The following is a 13,091-nucleotide window of genomic DNA, read 5'->3' as shown; positions in this document are numbered from 1 at the left end:
TTTTATTTATATTTCTCATTCTAAACAAATATATTTATCAGATTTTAATATTACATCATTTTTTTTTAATAATTTTTAAACCTTAATATACAAGTAATAATATTATAAAAAGCCTCCAAGCTTGTTTTTACCTTGAATTTAATAAACTTTTGTTTTATTAACTAAAATAAAATATAATGGGTTGGATGGAAATAAAATGATAACCCCGACATAAAAATTAGGTAACGACACGAGTGACGAATATAATCCATATTCCCGTCCCATTTATCTAGAAAAATCTGTCATCAATCCTTCCCTAATTTTCCATTAAACGGAGATTCACTATTTCATTTGTAGCCATTAAATATAGACGACCTTCTTCCTTGATTTCTCCGTTTAAAAAAAATAGTTAAATTAAAAATTTAGGAAGATATTTTAAAAATCATTATAATTTGGAGTGAAATTCCGAAACTCTCCCTATTACTTTTTCTCTACAAAACATGTTGGAGGAGATGAAAGTCAAAGTTGAAGTAGACGGTAAATTATGGTACACCGTACACGTCAGCCAAAGAAAATTAAAAAAAAAAATATATATATATATATTATTTTGAGAGAAAGTACAGTGCGTGAGGCGCGTGGGGTTGCAGTGCAAAATATTTGGTGAAACTTAAAAGTTGGAGTGTGAGAGACACAAAATAGAAGTTTGGTAAGCTGTCAATGATGCCGTTGACTTTCCGTCAAAGATATGAACCTATCATTATTTTACTTTTCCATATTTATTTAATATTTGTCCTATAATCTTTCTTTTATTATTATTATTATTTTTTAAATTTAGATTTAAATTCTAATTCTATGTGTTCCACTCAAAAGTGTGAATAGATCTGAAAATATTATTATTAAGTAAACTATATATAAATAGAAATAAAATTGAGATTTCAATTTTCGAATATATTCACAAACATTTAAACAGGCTACCATCTAATACCTACAAATAAAGAAAATATAAACTAACTAAATCAAGAAATAAAATATACTACTAATCAAATCAACTAAATTTTGAGAGTAATTAAATATTGAGAATAAAATAAAATATACTACTGATAAAAAATATTAACTGATTACGAATATATAAGATATATTTCCTAACTAATATATTCTCTAAATATTAATGGGAATATCTCGACTAATTCAATTGTAATGGTTGATTTTTTTAAATTAATATTAAAATATAAAATATTTTTCATAAAATTGATGTGTATTTGTAATAGCCCAAGCCCACTGCAGGCAGATATTGTCTTCTTTGGATTTTCTTTTTCGGGTTTCCCCTCAAGATTTTTAAAATGTGTTTACTAGGAGAGATTTTTACACCCTTATAAATAATGCTTCGTTCTCCCCGGCAATCGATGTGGGATCTCACAATCTACCCCCATTTGGGGCCCAACGTCCTCGCTGGTACTCGTTCCCTTCTCCAATCGATGTGGAACCCTCCAATCAACCCTCTTCAGGGTCCAACATCCTTGGTGGTATACCGCCTCGTGTCAACCCCCCTTCAGGGCTCAACCTCTTTGCTAGCACATCGTTCGATGTCTAGCTTTCATACCATTTATAACGGTCCAAGCCCATCGTTAGCAGATATTGTCCTCTTTGGAATTTTCCCTCAAGATTTTTAAAATGCGTCTGCTAGGGAGAGGTTGTCACACCCTTGTAAAGAATGCTTCGTTCTTCTCGTCAATCGATGTGGGATCTCACAGTCTTAGTAGTAAGGACCGTGAATTGAGCTCCCCAGTGAGCGTCGTGTTAGATTGTGGAGTCATATATTTACTTCTGAGCTAAGTTTACTTAAAAGTTAAAAGAATGAGAAATCTTATCTATTCTTGTATATAGAAACCTACATACGAGAATAGATAAGATTTCTCAAATTACTTCTCCTTTGTTTTTCATATTCTTCATCTAGAACGAGTGTGTGTATGATCTTAACATATGGTAGCAGAGCTAAAAGAGATTCACCACATTCTATGAAGATGAAAAATTCAAAGGTTGAGATCAAAAAGATTAATGGATCCGATATGTAAAGAACCTAAATCTTTCTATTTAATCTAAGGTCATTACTATATTTCTAATCGTACATTTAATGCGGAATTATTTTAAATGCACCATTAATTCGTTCCTCGTTTATTACCTTGTGAATAAATAAATACAGGAAAAGAAAAATGAAAACAATACTGAATTAAATACCCTATACTAGTCTATAGTTTATTAATGCAATTACAATTCAACTTGTACTAACCTAAACTAGTAATGGAAATGCAATTCAACCTATACTAACGTATACTATTAAATTGGAAAACATATCTATCCTATGCATGTGCCACGATTACAGGATTTGCGATGGTTCCGTCGGTCTCACATGAGTGTCTTGCATTTATCTGAAAATGTAGTAGCACGAGCCTTAAGTATTTTAAGAATACTAAGTAAGCGACCCCTATCGGGGTTATGCAACAAACACATACAAATGAGATGATGAGACCTATCATTCAATCTATTTTTCTACAGTATTGTCCTAACGGGTAACTTGATGTTTACCATAGACTCTACACACAGCCCATACGTGCGAGTATGGACTCACCAGTTAGTTCGCACACTCCTGGGTCACTTTCCTTGTCGGGCGAGCATACTCTAGGAGCTCCTTAGCTCGGACACCCTTTAGAATTAGTAACCGTCACGGCAGCGTTATGTAAAACATAACGATCGTTCTCCTGTCCTTGGTATACGCGTCTGTACCCTCGTGATGGAATAGGGGTATCCCCTAATGCATGAGCACACATACATGAAGTCCCCAATATTTCTATTTTTAACATTAGTACATATAACCCTGCCATCATTTTCATTCGTATCATAATACTTCTCATTATTCAGTCCTCCCATCATGCATAATCCTAATGGGGTTATGTTTCATGCTATTCCTTGTGATTCCATGTCATACAATTTAGGAAACATCACATCACATTCCATGATTTCATTATAGCAACGATCACATAAACATTTCAAGCATAATACATTACATCACATTATATCGCACATCGAGTCGTTACAAAACAACATACGTTCACATTACATATTTTAACATATTAAATCGTACAGTCTAAACACAATTATGACACGTGCGAAACCAAGAGCACGTGCCAACATATAGTTTACAATTTTGCATAACCTATGACGGTAGAGCCACTTACTTGGTAGGCCTTAGCCGATGTACTCCCTAAAATATTTACGTAAGCTTCTAGTTCCTTGTATGCGTCCTTTGCTTTCATTGGTGGTTAGTTCCTATTGGATCGTTCAACACCCTTGTTAGTATTTCACAACATAATTAAATTCCAACTTGAAATTTGTGAAATAAGGCCTTAAAATGACCAATTTTACCTTAAACGGGTCAAAATCAAGTCCAGAAGGGTCAAATGATGCCAAACAGGACCGAACATAGGTTTCCTGAGCCGAGGAGCCGCCACGAGCCACTGTGGAGCCGAGGAGAGTTTTGCGCCAGACGCTGACACGTGTGCAACCTGAAGCAGCCATGTGTGCAGGCTGAGGTCGGGTTGAGGCACGGGTCGTCAGGCATTCGAATCTCGATCATGGTTCTGGGTCGGGCTGTGGTATTAGGCTGGCGTCTGCGGATGAGTTTCTAGGTTGGCCGAGGCGTCTGTGGTCTACGGTGTTGGGTTGGTTTCAGCGGGCTTAGCGGATCAGATGGGTCGAGAAGGTTTGGGTTGCGATTGGGTTGGATTTCTGTTTGGGTCGCGGGTCCGGATCTCTGGTCGGGATTCATCTTCTTCGCCCGTTATCCATAAAATTTTTGGCGATCTCTCTCTCTCCTCGATAATGCGGGTTCGGATCTCGGGAGGGAGTCGTGGGTTATGTGAGAACGAAAACGTCGGTGAAAGAAAACGAAGGAAACAGGACGCCGGAACAACATTACTGAGGAGAGAGAGAGAGAGATCGCCAAAATTTTTCTAGTAAACGGGCGAAGAAGACGAATCCCGACCCGCGACCCGAACTAAAATCCAACCCAGTCGCAGTCCAAACCTTTCGGGCCATCTGATCCGCTAAGCCCGCCGAAACTAACCCAACACCCCAGCCCACAAACGCTAGCCCAACCCAGAAGCCTCGGCCAACCGAGAAACCAATCCGCATACGCCAACCCAATACTGCAGTCCGACTCGGAACAGTGATCGAGATCCAAATCGCCTAACGACCCGCGCCTCGACCCGACCTCAGCCTGCACACGCGACTGCTTCTGGTCGTACCACGTGTCAGCGTCTGGCTCAAAACTCTCCTCGGCTCCAGCGGCTCGATCGGCTCGGTGGTGGCTCGTGTTCGGCATTGTTCCGGCCTTGCTGGACTTGATTTTGACCCCGTTTAAGGTAAAAGGTCATTTAAGGCCTTATTTCACAAATTTTAAGTTGAAATTTAATTATGTTGTTGTTGTCGAACGATCCAATAGGAACCAACCACCGACGAAAGCATAGGACGAATACAAGGAACTAGGAGCTTACATGAATATTTTAGTGAGTACATCGGCTAAGGCCTACTAAGTAAGTGGCTCTATTGTCGTAGGTTATGCAAAATTTTATGTTGTATGTTGGCACGTGCTCGTGGTTTCGGACGTGTCATAAATTGTGTGTTTAGTCTGTACGATTAAATACGTAAAAATATGTAATGTGAACGTATGCTGTTTTTTAACGACTCGATGTGCGATATAATGTGACGTAATGTATTATGTTTGGAATATTTATGTGATCATTGCTTATGAATCACACGTCATGGTATGTTATGATGAAAGCATGAAACCATCACAAGGGTACGGACGTGTACAGCCAATGGCAGAAGAATGATTGTTATGTTTTAAATAACGTTGTCGTGACGGTTACTAGTTCTAATGTGTGTCCGGCCTAAGAAGCTCCCAGAGTATGCTTGCCCGACAAGGAAAGTGGCCCAGCGGTGTGCAAACTGACTGGTGAGTCCATACTTGCATGTATGGGCTATGTGTAGAGAGTATAAGGTACACATCCAAGTTACCCATTAGGATAGTACTATAGGAAAATAGATTGAAAGATAGGTCCCATCATCTCATTTGCATGTGTTTGCTGCATAACCCCTATAGGGGGTCGCTTACTGAGTCATATTAAAATACTCAAGCCTCGTGCTACTACATTTTTCAGATAAAGGCAAGGCACTCATGTGAGACCGATGGAAGCATCGCAAATCCCGTGACCGTGCACATGCATATGATAGATTGTTTTCCATTCATAGTATTGTTGGTGTTCGTATAACACATGCGGAAGCAATTTGGATCTTAGGCACTTTTAGAACATCAATTATTGTAAATAACTAGCATGTTCATAAGTATTAAAACTTAATGGGTTTAAATACTAACCTTTTGTAGTTCAAACTTCTTTTGCCTCACGAACCGGTTTCGAACCACCACTAGTGTCTTCTCCACTATCCTCCGGCCTTAGAACGGGATTGTGGAATCCGGTGAGTGACTAAACTTGGGAGGGATTTGTATATGTGAAAGAGAGTGTTTGTGAGAGGTTTTTCTCAAGGTTTTTCATCAAGATGAAGAATCCCTTTTCAATTATCATGATCACTCTATTTAAAGAGTCAAGTTTGCATGTTCATGCAAACTTGAGATCACCAAATTTTGACACTTAAAATTCCACTCAAATGTTTGGGATTGTGTGGCAAGCATGCATGTTTGAGTTAACCAAATTTTGACACTCAAAATTCCACTCAAACTTGTGTGGTTTATTTGGCAAAGATGCAAGTTTGGTTAAACCAAATTTTGACACCTCAAAATTCCACTAACATGGATTTTTCCATTTGATGAAAGTCAACATTTTGACTTTCTTCATTTTAATTCAACAATTAATTTGAATAATGAATTTCAAATTAAAGTAACATTAAATGATTAATTAAACTATTTAATTAATATTTAATATTAATTCAAATGCCAATCCCAATAAATTTCGACACATAATTGATTAAGATATTTAAATCTTATTTAAATATCTCAGATTCTCTCTTTTCGTTTAATTCGTAAATAAAACAAAATTGCGGTTAAATATATCGTATATATGTAACGCATATTCCCTAATTTGAATTCGAACACTTCGAACTCACTCGTCACACTGTTCTATGGTTTAGTCCGATATGAGCTAGCAGAGGGACCTAATGGACCTATAGATCATGGGCTCCAACGATCCAAGATTAACCGATTAAACTCATTAACCTGGTTAACCAACATTCGTTAACTACTAGGACACTCCACTATAGCCTAGTAGTTGCACTCCCCTCACTATAGATATATTTCTGTCCATCTGATATAACCATGATTAGTAAGTCGATCCTTCACAGGTTGTTCGTAACTAGAGCTGGGTCAATTTACCGTTTTACCCCTGAAGTTACTTCTTGTTCCTTATGTCTCACTGATCCTCTAATGAACAATTGGTTTGTGGTCCAACCAGTAAACCGAATCCCTCTCAGGCCAATGAGAGGGTGGGGCCCCTTGTTCAAGACCTGGAGTCAGTGCTTAAGGGAACTACCTTTCTTCTATCCCTAAAAGTGGGTAGGAGTGAATTCCATCTTGCACCCCACGTCCCCAGCCATTCACCCAGTCTTACCCCTGAAATGGGAGGCCTGTTGAGTCGGCGAACTAGAGCCACTCTCACCCATGCAAATCTAAGGATAATTCCGAATAAACAGGAGTTCATGGTTAACTCAGGATTAAAACCGAGTTACCTAGGTTATCGAATGAAAAGAAAATCAGTCTCAACAGTAAACGACTTTATAAAGTGAGAGTGGTTTTCTTCATGGTCCGATCTTATGCAATACTCATTGCATAGGACGCCCCCACTCACATGTCTCCACATGCACAATTTAGTGATCACATTGTTTATATCATATACAAAAGTGGGCCGCATCCATAGTGTCCCCAGAATAAGGTACTCAGCCTTATCCTTATACTATAGATCATTTTGACTATATACTTGAACTTGATCCACTCTTATGTCTCTACATATAGTTCAAGTAATCATACTATAGCCAGAGTGTTCTTAGTTTATTGGATTTAGATTAATGATCGTAAAGTTCACTTTATTCAATAACAATTTTTACTGAATAAACATCAATAATAACTTTATTGAAAATAGAATATATCTTTGTTTACAAACTATGAGTTTTAGGACATAAAACCCAACAAGTATAGGTTAGTATAGGTTGAATTTCATTTACATGATTAGTATAGATTAGTACAAGTTGAATTGTAATTGTATTAATAAAGTATAGGTTAGTATAGGGTATTTAATTCAGCATTTCTTTTCCTTTCTTTCCCTTGTATTCGTTTATTCACGAGATAATAAATGAGAAATGAATTAATGTTTCATTTATAATAAGAGTCCATTTAAAGTAATTCCGCATTAAATGTACGGTTAGAAGTATAGTAATGACATTGGATTAAATAGAAAATTTTAGGGTCGTACATATTGGATCCATTGGGCTTCCCCTCGAGGCTTATAAACTGTGTTTCATTCTCCTCCCCAACCAATGTGGAATTCTCACAATCCACCCCCCTTCAGGGCCCAGCGTCCTCGTTGGCACTCGTTTCTTTCTTCAATCGATGTGGTACCCCCTTCGAGGTCCAACATCCTTACTGACACATCGCCTCGTGTCTACCCCCCTTTAGGGAACAACCTCTTTGCTGGTACATAGTTTGGTGTCTGGCTCTGATACCATATGTAATAGCCTAGACCCATCATTAGCCGATACTGTCCTTTTTGGGTCCTTTCGGACTTCCCCTCAACGCTTTAAAACGTGTCTGCTTGGAAAATGTTTCAACACCCTTATAAAAGGTGTTTCATTCTCCTCTCTAACCAATGTGAGATTCTCACAATGTATTGTAAGACCCAAGTTTTGGGACCATGACATACAAAATAATAATACAATGAATAATTCCTAGGGTTAAGCTATTTAGCCAAACCCTTAGCTAGCCGCCAACCCATTGTGCACGAAGCCGATACAAGCCAACACTCACAAACCCAACATTCACACAATCCCGTCGCCGTCCATCATTCACAACCCGTGCCCCTTTGCACGTTGGAACACCACCGCCACTCGCCATCGCGCATCGAATACCCACATTGTCGCCGCTTATGAACACCATTGCCTTCGCCAAAACCACCATTTAGAGGAATAAACAGTGAGTTTTCCGTGGCCTGTTCTTTAAATCCAAACTCAAATTTGAATTGGACTATACTCTTAACGGTTACCTCCAAATGCTTGTACGGCAACCAAGGTACAACAAGCCCACCCAACGAAACCCAACGAAATTGGGATTAGAACCAACCTCTACGTGGACAGAAGGCTCGATCTAAGTCAAAGCAAACCAATAGCTATAGGAATGAAGGAAAGAAGCTCTCCAGGTAAGGGACCCTCCCGTTGAAATTAAATGTTTTGTTTTTTCAAAAAGGGTCGAATATATTTGTCATATGTTTGTGTGCTTCATAGTTATATTTGGTGGTTGATAAACATTAGGTAATTGATGATTGTTAAACACTGTGAAATCTGTTGCATGTGTAGTTAGATTTGGTGATTGAGTCTGATGTGAGTTGTATGACATAATATACGTTGGTTCATGAAATCCAACGTTTTGGGACCTATTACATGCATGTTGTGTTTGATGGTGATGGTTAAGGAGCTTGTGGTAATAGTTACATGTGGTGTGTTTCGGGTAACTAGCCACTAATAGTCACCCTTCAGGGTGATTGCAGAAAATGACTATCAAGGTAAGGGTTATACAATGTGTGTTTCGGGTAACTAGCCTTCGATAGTCATTTTAAGAAAGTAAGGAGGGATGTCGATTTTCTCGTGGTAATAGTTACACGCTGTGTGTTTCGGGTAACCAACCATGGATAATCATTTTAAGGGGTAAAGGTGGGCGTTGATTTTCTTGTGGCAATAATTACCCGTTGCGTGCTTCGGGTGATTAACCACCAGGGTCCCTCGATTTTGGTTAATCGCCTTGTAACGATTTATATATTTGACCTCAATAGGGGAGTTCCTTACTCGGTAGTTTAATACTCAGACTATTTTAAAATGGTTTTTAGGCGAAGCTGTGTCACGAAGGTGACGAGTAGGCTCCAGAAGCTAGTAATTGGGCGACTCAAGGATTTTATGTTTTTATTAGAATTTTATTTTTTATGGACATACATTTCCACACTTTTGTTCATGGATTTAAACTATGTTTGTGGACACCTAGTTTATGGAAACTAGGCGGTCACACTAGATTACCTTTTGATTTTAATTTCCTAGGTTGTTTGAACATTATTTTAGGTCGCATGTTTTAACCTTTTTAAAAGGTACCCCGCACTTGATTTTAATAAATGACTGTTTTTGCATAGTTTTCATTAATTTTAAAACTATCAAATTATTTTTTTTGAAACGGCCCTGACCGCTATGTATAAGATAAGTCAGGCTAATCCATAGCGACGTCCGAAGGTCAGCGGAACCCCATAGTGTCATGTGCCCCATGAACAACCTCATATGTGCGTATTCGCGCTCATCATACGGTGTGCGTCCGCACTCCTCATCTCTAGGGGAAGTAGCCCTATGCTTATGAACATACAATATGCATGAGGTCCCTCTAAGTCCAGTTATACGTCTCTTCTAACACAACCCTCTAGTCTCATCTCTTGGTTACACTATGTAACACGTGCTCGTGAAGCTTTACATTAATATCATTTTCATACTCTTAGGGTTGTGTCCTATGTCAATCTAACGACAAGATGCAATATGGCATACAACATCATAAGGCATGTTCAACATGGAAAATATCATCATGTTAATAACATCGTCATGCATACATCATACTCATCATAGAAGCCATTAAGTGCATCAAATATAACATGTACGTCATGCACCAAAAATATAAATAACGTAATTCAACATCCATCACAACATAACGTCATACTCATGCATCAACATAATTCAAACAATCTTTAGTCTATCATATAGTAAGGTGACTTACTGGGTTGGCCTTGACCGAAGTACTCCCTAATTAGCTAAACGTAAGCTCCCGTTCCGCGAGAGCTGCTTCCTATATTGCCGGAGTTGGTTTCCTATCACACCGCTCGCCACCTTCCGTTAGTATTTCACAATTAATTTACCAATAATTCAATAAATGTGAAATATAGCTCTAAAATGGCCTTGAATACCTTAACGGGGCCGAAAACAGGTTTGGGAGGGTTGAAACATTGAAAATCGGGCAAAAAACAGATGAGCCGAGCCGAACAACCGTTGGGAGCTGCCAGAGCGTCACCGGAGGGAGCCCGAGCCGTTTGCGCCGAGCCGAGCCGAGGGATCGCCTGCGCTGCTGTGTGACACATGGTAGCACCAAAACGAGCCATGTCATGCGGTGGCGTCAAGTCGAGGCTCGGGTCACAATCCGATTCGGGTCATGGGTTGCAGAAGGCTACTAGGCTAGACTAACCGTTGGGCCTCGGCTTACTAGACTAGGCCGCAGATGTTTGGGTTGCAGGCTAGTTCGGTTGGACCATGGGTCTTGTCTCAGGTTGGTTCAGCTGAACTGTCGGCTAGAGGGTTGGATTGAGGTTTGGACCGAATCAAAATTTGGGCCTCGATTTCATGGGCTAGACTCAGATTGGTTTGAGCCTTGGATCTAGGTACTCGATTCGGGTTGACCCAGATCTGATGGATCCTTCTTCCTTACACGACTTCTGTGCAATTTTCTAGCGTGTTTTCTCTCTCCTTCCTGCGGCATTTTTGTTGCCAATGTCTGTCCTCTTTCTTCCTTTTCCTCTTTGTTTGTCGGCCTTCTTTCCTTCCTCGAAGTTTTGTGGCCTAGAAGTTCCTAAAACCACAGATCTAAGAACGTTTAGGTAAACCCAATTTTTTGACCTCGGTTATCGATGACGACGCTTACGAAAAGGCCCAAAACATATCTTGAGTTATTGTGCTATCGTTAGGGATCCTTCTTGTGGTGGTAACTGAGCGTTTGGCGTCGGTTTTTTGGTGGTTTGGACTCGTAAAAAAAATTAGAAACTGGCCGACGTTATTCGAAATCTCTCTCTCTCTCTCTCTCTCTCTCTCGTATTTTCTTCCTTTTCTCTGTTTGTGTATGTGTTCTGATAGGTTCTGAGAGTTGTGGTTGAAGGCTGGGCGAGGTGCGGTTGCCGTTTCGCGTGGGATCCGCGAAACTCGGCGGTCGCTGAAAAACTCGCGAGTTTTCCAGCGACTGAGTTTTTTTTTGCTTTTCTTTTTATTTTCCCAGGTCGTTACATCAAAAGTAGTGGATAATGCATGTTGCATAATGTAAGAATATGTCTTATTGAATATTGATATTTTGTTTGACTATCATTTGTTGTTTTAAGTCAAAAGTAGTATGTTAAGGATATTTAGGAATAAATTATAGTTTACCATATATATCATATTTGATATTTTATTATAGGCTGCCTTCTTACCATAGGTATCTTTCCATTTATTACTCTTTCCATATCCTTGTAATTTATTTGTTTATAAATTAGATAACTTTCACATCATTTAGGTGTGATGAATTAATCAAACATTCTCATAGTGGATAATACACATTGCATAATACTCGGCTGAGAAATGAAATTTTACGGGGTAGTTAATTGTTGGTTAGGAACGTAACAAGGAAAATGATGTCTTGCCATGTAACAAATTTGGGGGGGGGGGGTATACGTGTTCGAAGCGGGCCGGCAAGGGTGCAAAAGAACCTATCTTTAGAGGCCCCACTTCATGAACAATCAGTACATGCGAACCCAAGTTCGGAAATAGAAGTTCCCCCATCTAATCCACTGAGAGCAAACCTTGAATTGTGGTTGTCTTCTATTGATGAAATTTTTCGACACATGAAGTGTCTGGAGGAGCAGAGATTGAGTTGCGTGACTTACTTGTTACGCAATGATGCTAAACTGTGGTGGTAATCAGCCTCCTGGGCGATTGCTGCAAATGAAGACAATTTCACCTGGATGCAGTTTAGAGCAGCGTTCCTCCGAAAATACTTCAAACTAGTGGTGCGATATAGGAAGCAATGTGAATTCCTAAGCATAGAGCAATGTGAATTCCTAAGCATAGAGCAAGGAACCAGGTCAGTAGAGGAGTATGAACAAGAGTTCACCAGCCTGTCCCATTTCGCCTCATAATGGTCACAACAGAAGAGCAAAAAGTAGAATGTTTTATTATGGGCTTGAGGCCCGATGTCTGAGGGGTGGTGTCATCTCACTTTCCACCTGATGGAAGACACCCAAACCCACTTAAACACAACGGTTGACCAGAAGAGAAAGAGAGAATAGATGTCACTTACCTCCTCAAAGGTACCATGACACCAGGCTCAAACAATTTCAAACCAAGAGCGTAGGCAACCATAGGCTCGCCCACAGAACATGCCACGTGACAGACCATGTTGCACAAACTGTGGCAGACGTCACCCAAGATAGTGCAGGTTTAAGAACGGGGTATGTTTCAACTGTCACCAAGAAGGCCACGTTGTCGCGCATTGCACCCAAGAGAGAGCAACAACTAGCATCAACAGACCCACTGGTAACCAACCGACCTCAAACCCGAGGCGCTCTGTAATAGGGTCGAATATATGCTACCACTCGTCGGTAGGCAGAAAACTCCAACACGACAGTCACAGGTACGCTCTCTATTCTTGGGTACTACGAATGGGTCTTGTTTGATTATGGGTCAACCCACTCATTTATTTCTACTAACCTTCTAAAACACACAAGAGTAGAAGTTGAATCGCTAGGGTATGGGTTGTCTGTGGATACCCCGACAGGGGTAAGTATGGAAGCCTTTGAGAGGGTAAAAGACTGTCACTTGTGTGTGTTGAATCACACGATGGATGTGACGCTGATAGTCTTAGATATGACAAATTTTGACGTCATCTTAGGGATGGAGTGGTTAGCTAAAAATCACGCTTTCATTGATTGCTTCAATAAGGAGGTTGTGTTAAGACCCCCTGATCAGCCAAGCTTCAAATTCAAGGGGACCAGGGTAGAAATGGTCCCGAGATA

This window comes from Cucurbita pepo, chromosome 7, assembly GCF_057944985.1.
Source record: "Cucurbita pepo subsp. pepo isolate OVF chromosome 7, ASM5794498v1, whole genome shotgun sequence".
In the NCBI taxonomy this organism is placed as follows: domain Eukaryota; kingdom Viridiplantae; phylum Streptophyta; class Magnoliopsida; order Cucurbitales; family Cucurbitaceae; genus Cucurbita; species Cucurbita pepo.
The sequence above is the reverse complement of the archived record's forward strand: the minus strand, read 5'-3'. Positions refer to the sequence as shown.